The 12,285-nt window shown below is 41.0% G+C and overlaps 1 protein-coding gene across 1 annotated transcript in view; it reads right to left on the bottom strand.

Moving 5' to 3' along the window:
* atxn1a (ataxin 1a) overlaps positions 1 to 11,464 on the bottom strand; it is an 89,859-nt gene extending 78,395 nt beyond the window's left edge. The window contains exon 1 of the mRNA XM_069175703.1: positions 11,351 to 11,464. The gene's annotated coding sequence lies outside the window, so the exon portion shown is untranslated. The remainder of the gene's footprint in view (positions 1 to 11,350) is intronic.
* Between the last annotated feature and the right edge of the window lie 821 nt (positions 11,465 to 12,285).

Below are 12,285 nucleotides of genomic sequence, written 5' to 3'. Positions count from 1 at the left end.
GATAAATGGACAATCAAAGTAACGGCCTCCAAATTACCAACAGAGCTTGCAATGAACAATCAATGTGGGACAGCCAAGACCGATATGTTATCATTAACATGTTTTGTTTTTTTTCACATTCACCTGCTCTGGTATTTTAATTTGTAATTTTGTTTAATCTTAGTATACTGCAGGTGTCCTGTCAAATATAAGCAAGTACACAGCAAGTTAATAATAAATCCATTAACTTTTATCTGATCTTGTCTGGTACCAATTATCACCGCCGTCTCGTCTCTGGTAGAAAACTCATCTGCAGTCTTTTACCTTGAAAAGCAGAACATTATCTCTTCATTATCTGCAGAAATCCATTCTTCACCAAATAAATGCTATCTACGAAATGCCTCCTAAAAGGTGTACACTACCGCTCTGCTCTCACCCCCACCCTTTCAGCAACAGTTAGGTAGCGTGTCCTGTCATGTTGCAAATGCACTCAGCTATCCATCTCAGGCTGCCCGACTGGAGGTGGTGTGGGGGCAAATAGCTACCAGAGCTAATGGCACGTCATGTAGCATTAAGCCAAGCTGACTGGGCGCTCGCCTCAAAATCCAAAGCACCGGGCTGAGAGAGGGGGGGCAGGGGGACATCTTTTCACTCAAAATTGTCTGTTGCCGGATTTTGAGGCTAATTGGATGCGAGAGATTTGATGGGACGTGGGGAGTTCCGCAGCTTCTTATTTTTTTTTTTTAGGTTAGTGGTTAATTCTACTCATCTGGCAGGCAGGCGTAGTAGGAAGCCATTCAGTATCTGCTTCAGCGCAGCATGTCTTAAAGTGCTGTTGGAAATATTGTTTCCGAACACATTACCGATCATACAGTGGAGTAAATGCAGCATTAAAACAGATAAAACAAAAGTTGTTTTATCTGTTTTAATGCTGCAACATGAAGAAGAAATTGTATATTACAAAGGGATCCATCTACCAACTACAAGGTGAAGCATCCGGCTTTTGTTAGTAAACCGTCAGACCATCAAACAACAGACATACTGCATGCAGTATGTTTGACATTATCTTCTGTAACTGTCGGATTCTCAGGTCACCATCATAGCATACCTACTTGTCAAATGATAATGATAATTCCAAAACTACCTACTCTAACTATGGCTTACCGACATATGACATCTGGGAAGTTAAAAAAAAGTTCCTCTAAGGACAACTAAGGTGCTGGAATGTACAGAAAACAGAGTTATTTTGATCCGGGGATGACAAGTAATTTCCCATTAGCTCTACTTTCTTCTCTTACCACATGTATTTCCTCTGGGTAAGCCCCTGTCAGATGGGTGTGTCCACTAGCAAAAGCACAGCTGCATCAAGTGTGTGCTGCATGTTCCTGAAAATATCTGCTATTAATATGTCTGTATGAATATATAATGAGTCACATGCGAGCCTGCTAATAGGTGTGATATTGCATGGAAACACCTCTCATGAGATAGCATAAGTGCAGGGGTGGTTCTCTTATGCACTACTCTAAGCAAAGTACATGTCCGGGGCAGGTATTAGTGTGTGCACTGTTGCAGTTGATAGTAAATGGCAGTGTCAGAGAACCGGACCTGGCCTGGCCACAGTGAAACCTCACATTAACCTCATTTATCTGTTTCCCAGAGATCATCACCTACCCCTGCAGCACAGTCATTCGCTGATTAGCACACACGCAAACGCACAAGGCTCAGCTGCAGCATACACGAAAACGCACGCACTTACTCACACACTAATAGATGAAATGCAAACGTAACACACATAAACGTACAGCCGTAAACAGGTGCAGACACGTACACATGCTTTAAACACGTATGCATGACTTGCACTGTTGTTATGTTCCTGAACACAGGTTCCCACAAGAGATTTTTTTTTTTCAAGCCAATACAATACGTGAAATTGGATTATAAATTATTTGTATATGTCCCTTTTGAGACAAGGGTCAGTTTATCCTCAAATAACTGTGTCCAATCAAATCAATAACAGTGTGAAATGACTTAAAGAAAGAGACTCTCTGACAATTATAAAACATGTAGAGTAAAAGAGGCAGAATTGATTTTATTGTATCAGTGCAGAGCCATGCACAATAGTGAATTCTTAAGATATGTGCTTTTGTCACCACAGTCGAGGCAGGAGTGATGTCACCATCTTAGAACATGTCGGTGTAATTTATAGCTCCAATTAAGTCGCCTCTCCGCAGTTTATAATCTGTAAAATCCACTTAGTTTAGAGGGCTGGTTGAAACTGGAGTAACTTTGTGAAACTATATGATCAAAGATTGTAGTCTAGGTTGGTGAAAGAAAATAAATAAAGATACTCTCTCCAAAGAGGTCCTGATACTGTAATTGGTGATGGACTCCTGGGGATCATAGGCAGGCAAGGAATATCCTGGCTTACGAGGTTTGATCTCCAGAGCAGTGTTTTAGCACACCTCCCTGACTGTCAAAGCCAAATGTCCCTGTTCCAATGTCATGAGCTTACTACATAGCTAACTGAAGCGCCAGAAATAATAGTGAGTCAGTCAGGCAGCCAGCGAGTCAGTCAGTCAGACATGTGTCCAGAGTGCTTGTTGGCTAGCTAGCCTGCAGCCAAGCATCCAGCCAAATGTCCAGTCAGATAAGGCTGATCCACCGCCAGCCAGCCAGCCAGCCAGCCAGCCAGTCAGTCATCCAGTGAAAAAGGTGAAATGGCCAAGCCACGACAAAACAGAGACAGCGACACAGACAGACAGACAGACAGACAGACAGACAGACAGAGAAAGCCAGCTATCCAGCCATGCATTCAGTGTGTCAGAGAGGAAATAGTTTCAGCCTTACAGACACTGTTTTAAATATTGCTTGTGGTTTAGTTGCACAGGCTTGTCTCAACCTGTCATCCAGTGTTCACCCATGTATGCCCCTGACCATATGGTGAACCAGGTCCTTTGTTTTCGTATACCAATGCATGGTCAGAGAGAGGATGGGGACAACAATTAGCCCTGTACAGACTGGAATTCGGGCCTTCACTGCACATGCCACATCACCAAACATCAATGGACTGAGAGGTTTTCGGGTGCAACGCCCTGATCCTGTCCAAATTGCCATGTGCTGTGTCTTGACATCAGCATCCTAAGGAGTAAACAGTAGTAATGGAAAGCAAAGTTTTGCCAAGAACAACATTGGTGAAGGGTGGGTTTTGGTATTCCAGGGATTGTTTCTATCACTGGCCATTTTCCTGTTATTGAATTCCTCTCGCTCAATGCATATCCTCCTGGCTCAGACCTAAGTCATTGTTGATATCCACACACCCACTTTTCAGCTGAGGATCTGGGGGCTGTGCTCGCAATCACTGAGGTAGAGGCTCGTAAAAATAGAGGTACATAAAGAGTCATTTTTACCTGAAATGCATATTATTTACCATCACGTCATGGATCCTCTGGAGACTAGACATTTCCAGAGGAGTGCTATAGGTGTAGGTGAATATACAGAACTTTGAAGCAGAGCTGCGACGATTAGTTGATTAATTGACTAGTTGAATCAATTTATCATTCTGATCTATTTATAATAATAATACATTTTATTTATATAGCACTTTTCAAGATACTCAAAGACTCTTTAAAGGTTAAAATGATCAAAACAACACAATAAAAGTATAAGTCACACATTAAAAGCAGCTAATGTACTCAAAGTAATTAACACAAATAATGATAGCGAAGCTACAATTATCATATTGCAGCTTCTCAATGTGAATATTTGATGGTTCCTTTAGTCTTTCATGATAAACTGAACATATTTTGTTGTGGACTGTTGGTTGGGACACAACAAGACATTTTAGGTTTCACATTCGGCTTTGGGAAACACTGGTCCACCATTTCTTGACATGTTTTAAGAGAAAAAGATAAAGATAACCCTGTGGAAACCAGAGTTACAGTACAAATAAGTACAAATGTACTTTTGAATGTAAACAGTGTATGAATAAAAAAGAAAATCAACTGTTAAGGCTAAATAGGATGAGTAGTAAAGAGGTGTTTGGACTGATGCTAATATGGAATATCTAATACTGAAATGTAACCAATTATAGATCAAGACTGTAAGTCGGCCTTCTAGCACAACTAATAGCTATTTTGACTTATGTATTTACAGTAGCTCACTATATTAAGTCAAACTGCATTAAAATCCATTACTTCTATCATAATCCTTACACAAACAATACCTGTGAATGTAATGTTACTGTTTCTGTTCAAATAATAGAAATCATTACATTTGTGCTCCACTATAGGTACATGACCCCAATTCCAAGCATTTTCCTTTCATCTCGCTCCCTTATCACCATCTATCTGACTGTGTCCCAGGTTGTCAGCTTATCCCCGTCCCAAACCTGAAGCTCTATGGGAAAGAGAAGAGTCTGCAGGAGCTGTCTGCCTGCCAGTCAGTGTCAACTCCCTTCTGTAATCCTCTACTGCCTCTTATAAGGAGATGAGAGAAGAGATGAGAGAAGAGAAGAGAAGAGAAGAGAAGAGAAGAGAAGAGAAGAGAAGAGAAGAGAAGAGAAGAGAAGAGAAGAGAAGAGAAGAGAAGAGAAGAGAAGAGAGAAATAATATGTAAAACCCAGTTACAAGAAGGCATGGAGATGTGGAAGATTGAAGAGAACTACAGAGGCAGAAATGCACATGAGAAAAAAAAAATGTTTTTGGAATATTATTTATAGCAAGGACCGAGAAAGTCAAAAATTTAAGCAACTAAACCAGATTCCAGTCCCCCTTACAGTAATGTGGCTTTGTCATTGAGCAATCCACAGTTGAAAGAGCTCAGAGACCCTGCTCTGTTATGCACTATATAATGCAATTAAACATAGACAAAATAACTCAAACCATATTTGTATTTCCTATGGAGTGAACTGTTATCAGTTAGGTTCTCCCTCATTTATCTTGGCCCTCAAAAGGCCAGTGCCTAAAACCCTTCCCTCTAAGCCAGGCTTTGCTTGGAACACGATCAAATATGAATCAAAGCGGCGAGATCACAGGAGGAGCATGCTGAATTAACTATTTCATGATGACCCACATGAAGTATTAGATTTGATGTATAGCGCAGGCCGGCACAGAGGTGATCCTGCGCAACAGCGCAGAAGATCTTACTGATTTGATGAATCGCTTTGATTCAAATTGAAGCAGGAATTCAAATTTGTAGCCTAAGTGCTTGTCATTTGCCTACAATAGCACTCTGTCATCATTTAGACCCTATACGCCCCGGAGTTCAGTCCAGTTCAGCCTTTTACAGCAACTTGCCTGGCATATAGACAACTGTCTATCATGTCAGCTACACTGGCAGCCATTACAAAGCCAAAGCCAACACACAGCTGAACTAAGTCCCAGAGCCAGCTTCCCTTTTTCACATGGTTATTGAGCCATGTAGCAGCTTTATCGACCCGACAGTGTAACACAAGTTTGTAGGATGGCTTCAGTCCCCTCTCCCTCTATTCATCTTTCCCTCTCTGCCTCTCATTCAGACACCGGGAGTATCTCGGTCATTCAGAAGATTGGTATTGATTAGATTGCCGCTTCAAAATGAAGACGGTAAGCACGAGATGGATAGACGGCAAATTTATACATGCACTCTAATGCCGACACATAATGATCAACAAGTGGTTCACAGTCGTATACAGAACAGTGATCCCTTCTGAATGTCAATTTGGACTTCAACTACTGCATTTGTCAAGTTCAGTGATTCATAAAATCCCGAAAAAGCGGCCTCCTTGACCCCTCTATGAAATGTTTTCACTCCCGATATATGAATTGCAGATTGGAGTGCCGGCCATCGCATTCCTACAGACAACAGACTAAGCAATAAAAACACACGATTACACACAGTGGAATGTTCTTTCACATAAAATGCAAAAAAACGCTCATTGATCCCCTTTAAAGGCACTACGCTGTGTGTGAGTGTGTCCTTTCTCTTGTGTGCATGCATGTGTACTCGGTGCACTCATGAATAGAGGAGGATGAAAGGAAACGCTGAAAAGGTCTGAGCACACTGCATGGCTCAACGAGACAGCTCAATCTCTTGATCTGCCCCCATCCCCACCCACAGCTATTTACTTTTTTTTGTTGTTTTGTTTGAAATCAGTTTTCTCACACGCTCTTCTTTTGTCCCACTCACGGCACTCTCCGTCGGCTTTTTTTGTCATCCTTTTTTTTCAACTCGCCTCCTTCGATACCGAACTTCCAACGTTATTGCCGCTTTTCGTCTCCGTTTCCAAACAACACTGCTTCCTTTCTCACTGTAGAGCAAAACGAGTGGCTTCTGGTATAAAAGGAGACAACCAGGGATTATAACTTGTGACAGCAGTCCGGTGTGACCGCAGCAGAGATGAGTTGACATGATCGTCATTATCCCACATCAAACATCAAACACAGATCAGACAGAGAGGCCAGCAGTAAAGCAACAGGAGAGCAGCGTCTAATCAATATCCTTAACTATGGTGGCTTGCTGAAACATGCACCCTTTAACCATTCATTTGTCTGAAGTGTGTTCTTTCTTGGTATGTGACTAAATGTTGTCATCTCTGAAGGACGAGTGAGAGCAATTCAATATTTGTTGTATGCGTGTTTACATTAGCATAACAAGTGTCTGTTGTTGGTTACGGCATGTTGACACTACAAGTACATGAGTCAGGGCTGTCGTGGCAAATAAAAGGGAACATGAAGAAAACTTTGGCTGCACATAAGAGCTGATAGTGTCTTACAATGGTCGTGTTGTCAACATATGATTAGCTGATACGGTATAATTTAAATACTTTTGGTCTATTCTTCTGTCTGGTTACCACCACCTCTCTCTGTTGTTCTGTCCCAATACCAAACTACTGTACTCACCTGATGGGAGGAAGCAATGCGAGCCATCACAAAGCTTACGAGACAAGTATGATTGTGTTGACTCACACACACACACACACACACACACACACACACACACACACACACACACACACACACACACACACACACACACACAGTGTACATCTCAGAGTATTTGTGTAAATGTTATTTCATACTTAGAGAGGTGGGAGCTTCTGTGCACTACACTTCTGCCTGCAGTGTTTAACTTGTCAAAGTATTTCTGTAAGCAAATGTTGTTACGGCTCATTTCTATACAAATACACAAAGACCTGTTTGGCGCCTTGGTCGATCCATTTGACCCTCCCACCCATCGTTCATTCTGCCTGTATTCGCAGAGTATAGAGCCATTTCTGTCACTTATTCATTCAGCCTTGAAATCTCCATCCAATCATTACCTGGAAATCTCTCTCTCTCTCTCTCTCCACACACACACACACACACACACACACACACACACACACACACACACACACACACGCTCGCTCGCTCGCTCACTGTTTCCCTCTTTTCCCTTACACAGGCAGCAAATTCCAAAGACAAAGAAGACACTCTAGCATGATCCAGCAGATGTGTGTATTCATGTCCTTGTGACTGTGTGGGTCCGTGTGCACACATATGGCTCTGTCAAATGAGCCAAGCTCAGTTAAATGGCTTGTGATTAGGACACATTGGGTTCTAATTGCCTCCCATTACCATTTGGAAGTGAGTGGCGGCTGGAATCAAAGGCTATAGTGGCAGTGGTAAAGAGTGTGTGAGTGTGTGTGTGTTACTGTAGGTGTGTGTGTGTGTGTGTGTGTGTGTGTGTGTGTGTGTGTTACTGTAGGTGTGTGTGTGTGTGAAGAACTGATTCGCAGTGGCACAACCACACAATAGAGCACTACAATTTGGTCTCTTGCTTCAAGCTTGCCCTCATAAATAAGGCAAAGCCTCAGCTCAAAGAAATCTGAAAAAAACTGAACCTGCTCCTCTGATGGACCAGATAAAAATTGTTACTGCTTTAATCCGAAACTCATTTAAACTACAACTACTCCGTCCACTGTTCCATAAATATGCAGTGTCTTTTTTCCTGCTCACTCCTTGGTACACCATGAATAACTACATATTTCTACATTTCATCATGACACATGACACATATCTGTACACTCAGCACCTGCTTAATCCTTACCTTCCTAGCTAAATCCCCACAAGACCCTCTGTTTATGTTCCTTGTAAAAACCTGTCTATCTTCAGTCTCCATCTCGGTCATGTACTCGCCAGCCGTAAGACATCTTGCTGTAAGTTTCCAAACACAGTCCTGAAAGATCTGGGCCATGCTTTAACTTTTTCTCCACCCCAACCCTGAAATTCCTTTTGAAAATGTTGGAGGGCACCGTTTCCACTACGTTCATCTCACATATGCAAAGCAATCGCTGTCATAGCACCATAACTGCCTTGTTTAAATTCACAGAGCAGCTGACTTTGGCTCACGCTCCGGCAGTGCTCTTCTCAGAATATATTTGTTTTCAAAAATGGAATCTCCTTAAACAGGTGTTCTCTTTTGGCATGACCCGTTACCGATTTGGTTAAATTGTCGAACGGGTTCATTTTTCTTCATTAAAAGAAAGCCCTAAAATACCTTCTTCATGGCGTCACACAGGGATTAACACTTGTTGATTTTTTTTTTTTTTTTTTTTTTTTTTTAATTTTATTTCACTTTATTGATCCCCAAGGGGAAATTTCTTCGCTACAGCAGGGGGGCTCTCAGGGGGGAGCTGCTGCAACAGGCTGCCACTAGCGCGGCGCCAGGTAACCTGACCTGAGGTGCATGTTTTTGGATTGATTTGATTTGTTTTATCATTTACCGCTTCGTCATCATTATACATAAATACGTCACCAGTTACAAGGTAGATGGTAACCTGCTTTATGTAAGACACTGAGAATTGAAAAAGTCAAAATAATAGCAAAGAAAAAATAAATAAAAGTTCAAATTCTTTGAATTGGCTGCACAACAAAATACAAAATAGTCTCAATATGCTTTTGATCAGAATTAATTCTCTCTGCTCTACTTCATTCACAAGCCAGAACCAGATATTGTGAGTATTTTTGCATTATTTTTTTTGCATTGCTGCTTCTATGAATATATCAGGCCATTCCTATAATTAAACAGGACAAATCAATCCCAGCCTGAATGTTGATATACTGCATCCCAGGTTTATCATTAAACTTTAAAGACTTTTCACTACAACTCTCAAAATGACAGTTTATAAACTTTTTTTTTTTTCCTCTCATTTTGTTTTCTCAGCTCGTAGAAAACATTTATCGGATTTACTATTTAGAATTTGACTGCGTTACAGAAAACCAGAGGAAGATGCTGAACATGTTATAGTGATGTTCACTGGGCCATACAAAATGTGTTTACAGGATAGAGCCAAAAGCAAGCAAGCAATTCAACTAATCAGTAACTCACCCCCATAGCCTTGGAAGTTTCACATCTTTCACAGAAAATAGAGCTTCCAAACTGGTAGCTATTTTTTTTTTTTTTACACTCAAATTGACTGGAGAGCCCTTGCAACAGCAGCAAAAACAGAGCTGTGCAAAACCTAACTATCAAACCAACACTGCAGCCAATGGAGGTGTTTCATAAGTGAGCTGTGTAGACTATAAAGGCTCTTCATTCTTCACTATAAACACTGTAACTGTTGTTTTCTTCCACACGGTGTTGCATATGAGTGAATCCCAAAGCAGCAGTAAACAAAACACAGCATTTAGATACTCTAAACTGCAAACATCTGTTAGCAACTGTTGTGACAAGAGCCATATTATTATATTTAAAATGGATGTTGCCTCGGCAGACACTCAGATTTACAAAGATCAAGACTACTATTGTGTATAACCTTATTCAGATGGTCCAGCACACTAAAATAATGTGCATGTATATTTATACTGAAATATTGCTGAGGGTGTGCCAATAAGGAAGCTCTAATATAATATTGAGTTGAATTTCAGTAATATTATTGGCAAAATTGCATGTGTTTAGAATGCATCATGGATTTAATAGAGTGATAAAGGGGAGGAGCTGACACAAATGTATTATATATTAAGAATATTCAGTGAAAGATTTCTATATTATTTGCTCTACCAAAGTTGCGAGCTCACACTTTTAATTTACTGGAGTAGTAAACATATACCGTATAATGTTTTATATGTCATATATATTACTATTATATGCTGTGAGTGTTTGCTGAGATATGTGTAGTAAAAGCCCTCTTCACGATGACTAGTCATTCATTGCTAAAGAGGACTTGCTGCAAACATGAGAAATAACCAGCAAGTAAAGCTGGCTGATCTTTTTTTTTTCTTTTTTTTTTTTTTTTTTCTTTTCTATTAAATTGCACAGACACCATCAGAAAAAAAAAAAAAAAAAGGGGAACACTTAAAAGTGTAAACACGCTCTGCCGGTGAAGAAAAGTGCAGCTTTTCATCCTCAGCAGTACGATTTGTGCATCCACATCGGTCTCATTTGGATGCCATATTAAATTCATAATGTGCGTGAAAGCATAGGCTACCACTTGGGACGCATAGCCAACCCTGCTCCGAGGTGTAAACAGAGTAAAAATAGCCCGCTATCACAGGCTTCCCTACAGTCCCGTTATATAATGGTCCAAGCTAGGATGAATGACATCACGGGTAGTCCTGCAATCACAAACCGTATGTCCTTTACAACCAGCTGGCAAATGTAAAACACTGTCTCGTAACAAATCGCACACTGTATGCAGCAATAAATGCCTTCAAGCGACGCAAAAACATACGTAAATTGGTTTTTAGCAAACACGGGAGAAATGATGTGGACTGTGGTTAGTTGTTCTTCGTCTCTTTTCGTGTAGAGAAAACACTTCCGCGATGGTGAAACGTAGATAAAAAAAAAAAAATATATATATATATATATATATATATAATGCTTGCCTTTGACAGTCCTTGTCAGTAGGAAAAGAGTTCAAAAGAAGACGTATGCGGCTCGAAGCAACGTCATTCAGCCATGTATGGCAGTGTTTAGCGATGGAAAATAGTCTGCAAAGAGCAAATGTTTGAGCCGAGGTCGAGTGGCGCAGTTACTGGAAGTACAGCGCCTTCTCGACACCAACTCGCCCGGCGGACGCGCTCCCCGCTCGGTCAGAATCCCCGCCAAACCTCCGCTGTGTTTCGGTCCCACTTAAACGCCACTTTGCATTTGCCTTCCGAAATGACAAGTACACACACCCGAAACCCGTGCGCCCCGCTACTCTTCGGTCACTTCCATATAGGTCAGAGTGCGAAGTAAACATTTTCCAAAGGCTTTGAAGTAAACCAGAGCGTCAGCGCCACCCTTCCCAGTTCTTCCAGCCATTTTTTTTTTTTTTTTTTTTTATCTACCCAGCTCCAAAAGAGAAAAGTGACATGGTGAAAGCAATGACAGCCGGCAGCTCTTTAATAAATAGTTTTGCGCGACTTACTGTGGGGGTTTGTTGCGGGCTGTTGGGAGTTTGTGTCGCTCCTTGTTGCCAGGGCTCCCCTGCTCTGCTCCGGCGCTGACGGTGGAGAGCGTCTCCCCTAGTAATGATGTCTGCAGCGCGCAGCTGATAGCTCTCTGCCCCCACCTTCAGCGAGAGAGAGAGAGAGAGAGAGAGAGAGAAGTTCAAAAATGGAGCAGTTTGTAAGCTACTCATGCAAAAATATGAGTGCTCGGAGCAGAGTAAACAGACACGGAATACAAGGGAAGTTCATTGACAGTACCAGGGCATTGAATAAACAGCATATGCTATTATTAGTTCAAGTGCGTTTGGATATATTCACTGTAGGCTGTTCTGTGCTGCTTTTAGCAAATGTACTATAAGGAACCTGTGTTCCAATTAAGAGTTACTGCTTATCATGGTTTTAATTTCTATTTAATCTATATATTCTGTAATACACAAGTGTTTCTTTTAACAAAACCTCCCTCGAGTAAAGCAGCAATAGCGGAACATTTCAGCTGCAAACCCCAACACCATAAGATCAAGTAGTGCTCATGAGCATAGTTTTGGGATAATGGTACTGTACTTTACTTTTACTACCTACATTTAATATTTTATCTTTTAAGCCACTCCATACTCTTGACGATTATAGTTAACTGGTGCCGATGAAGATTTTACAAGATGTATGATCCCTTTTTAAAATGTGGTGCAATGTCACAGACTAGAAGTAGAAAAAAAAAATCATAGAAGTAGCATTTATGCTATAGTGCTATTGTACTGGTCAGTTACCTTTTGAATGCAGGACTTGTCGGGTATTTTATACTCTGGAAAAACAACTTTATAGATGTTAGTACGTAAATGCCACCACTGCATAAAATAAGATAAATCTATTTATCCTATGCACAGAAAATACTGTCTCAGCAGTGTAGTACAACAAA

Source organism: Embiotoca jacksoni, unplaced genomic scaffold (genome assembly GCF_022577435.1).
Source record: "Embiotoca jacksoni isolate LCO1_2020_lvr unplaced genomic scaffold, fEmbJac1.0.p SCAF_7, whole genome shotgun sequence".
NCBI classification, from domain to species: Eukaryota; Metazoa; Chordata; class Actinopteri; family Embiotocidae; genus Embiotoca; species Embiotoca jacksoni.
This window is presented reverse-complemented; position numbering and strand designations above follow the sequence as displayed.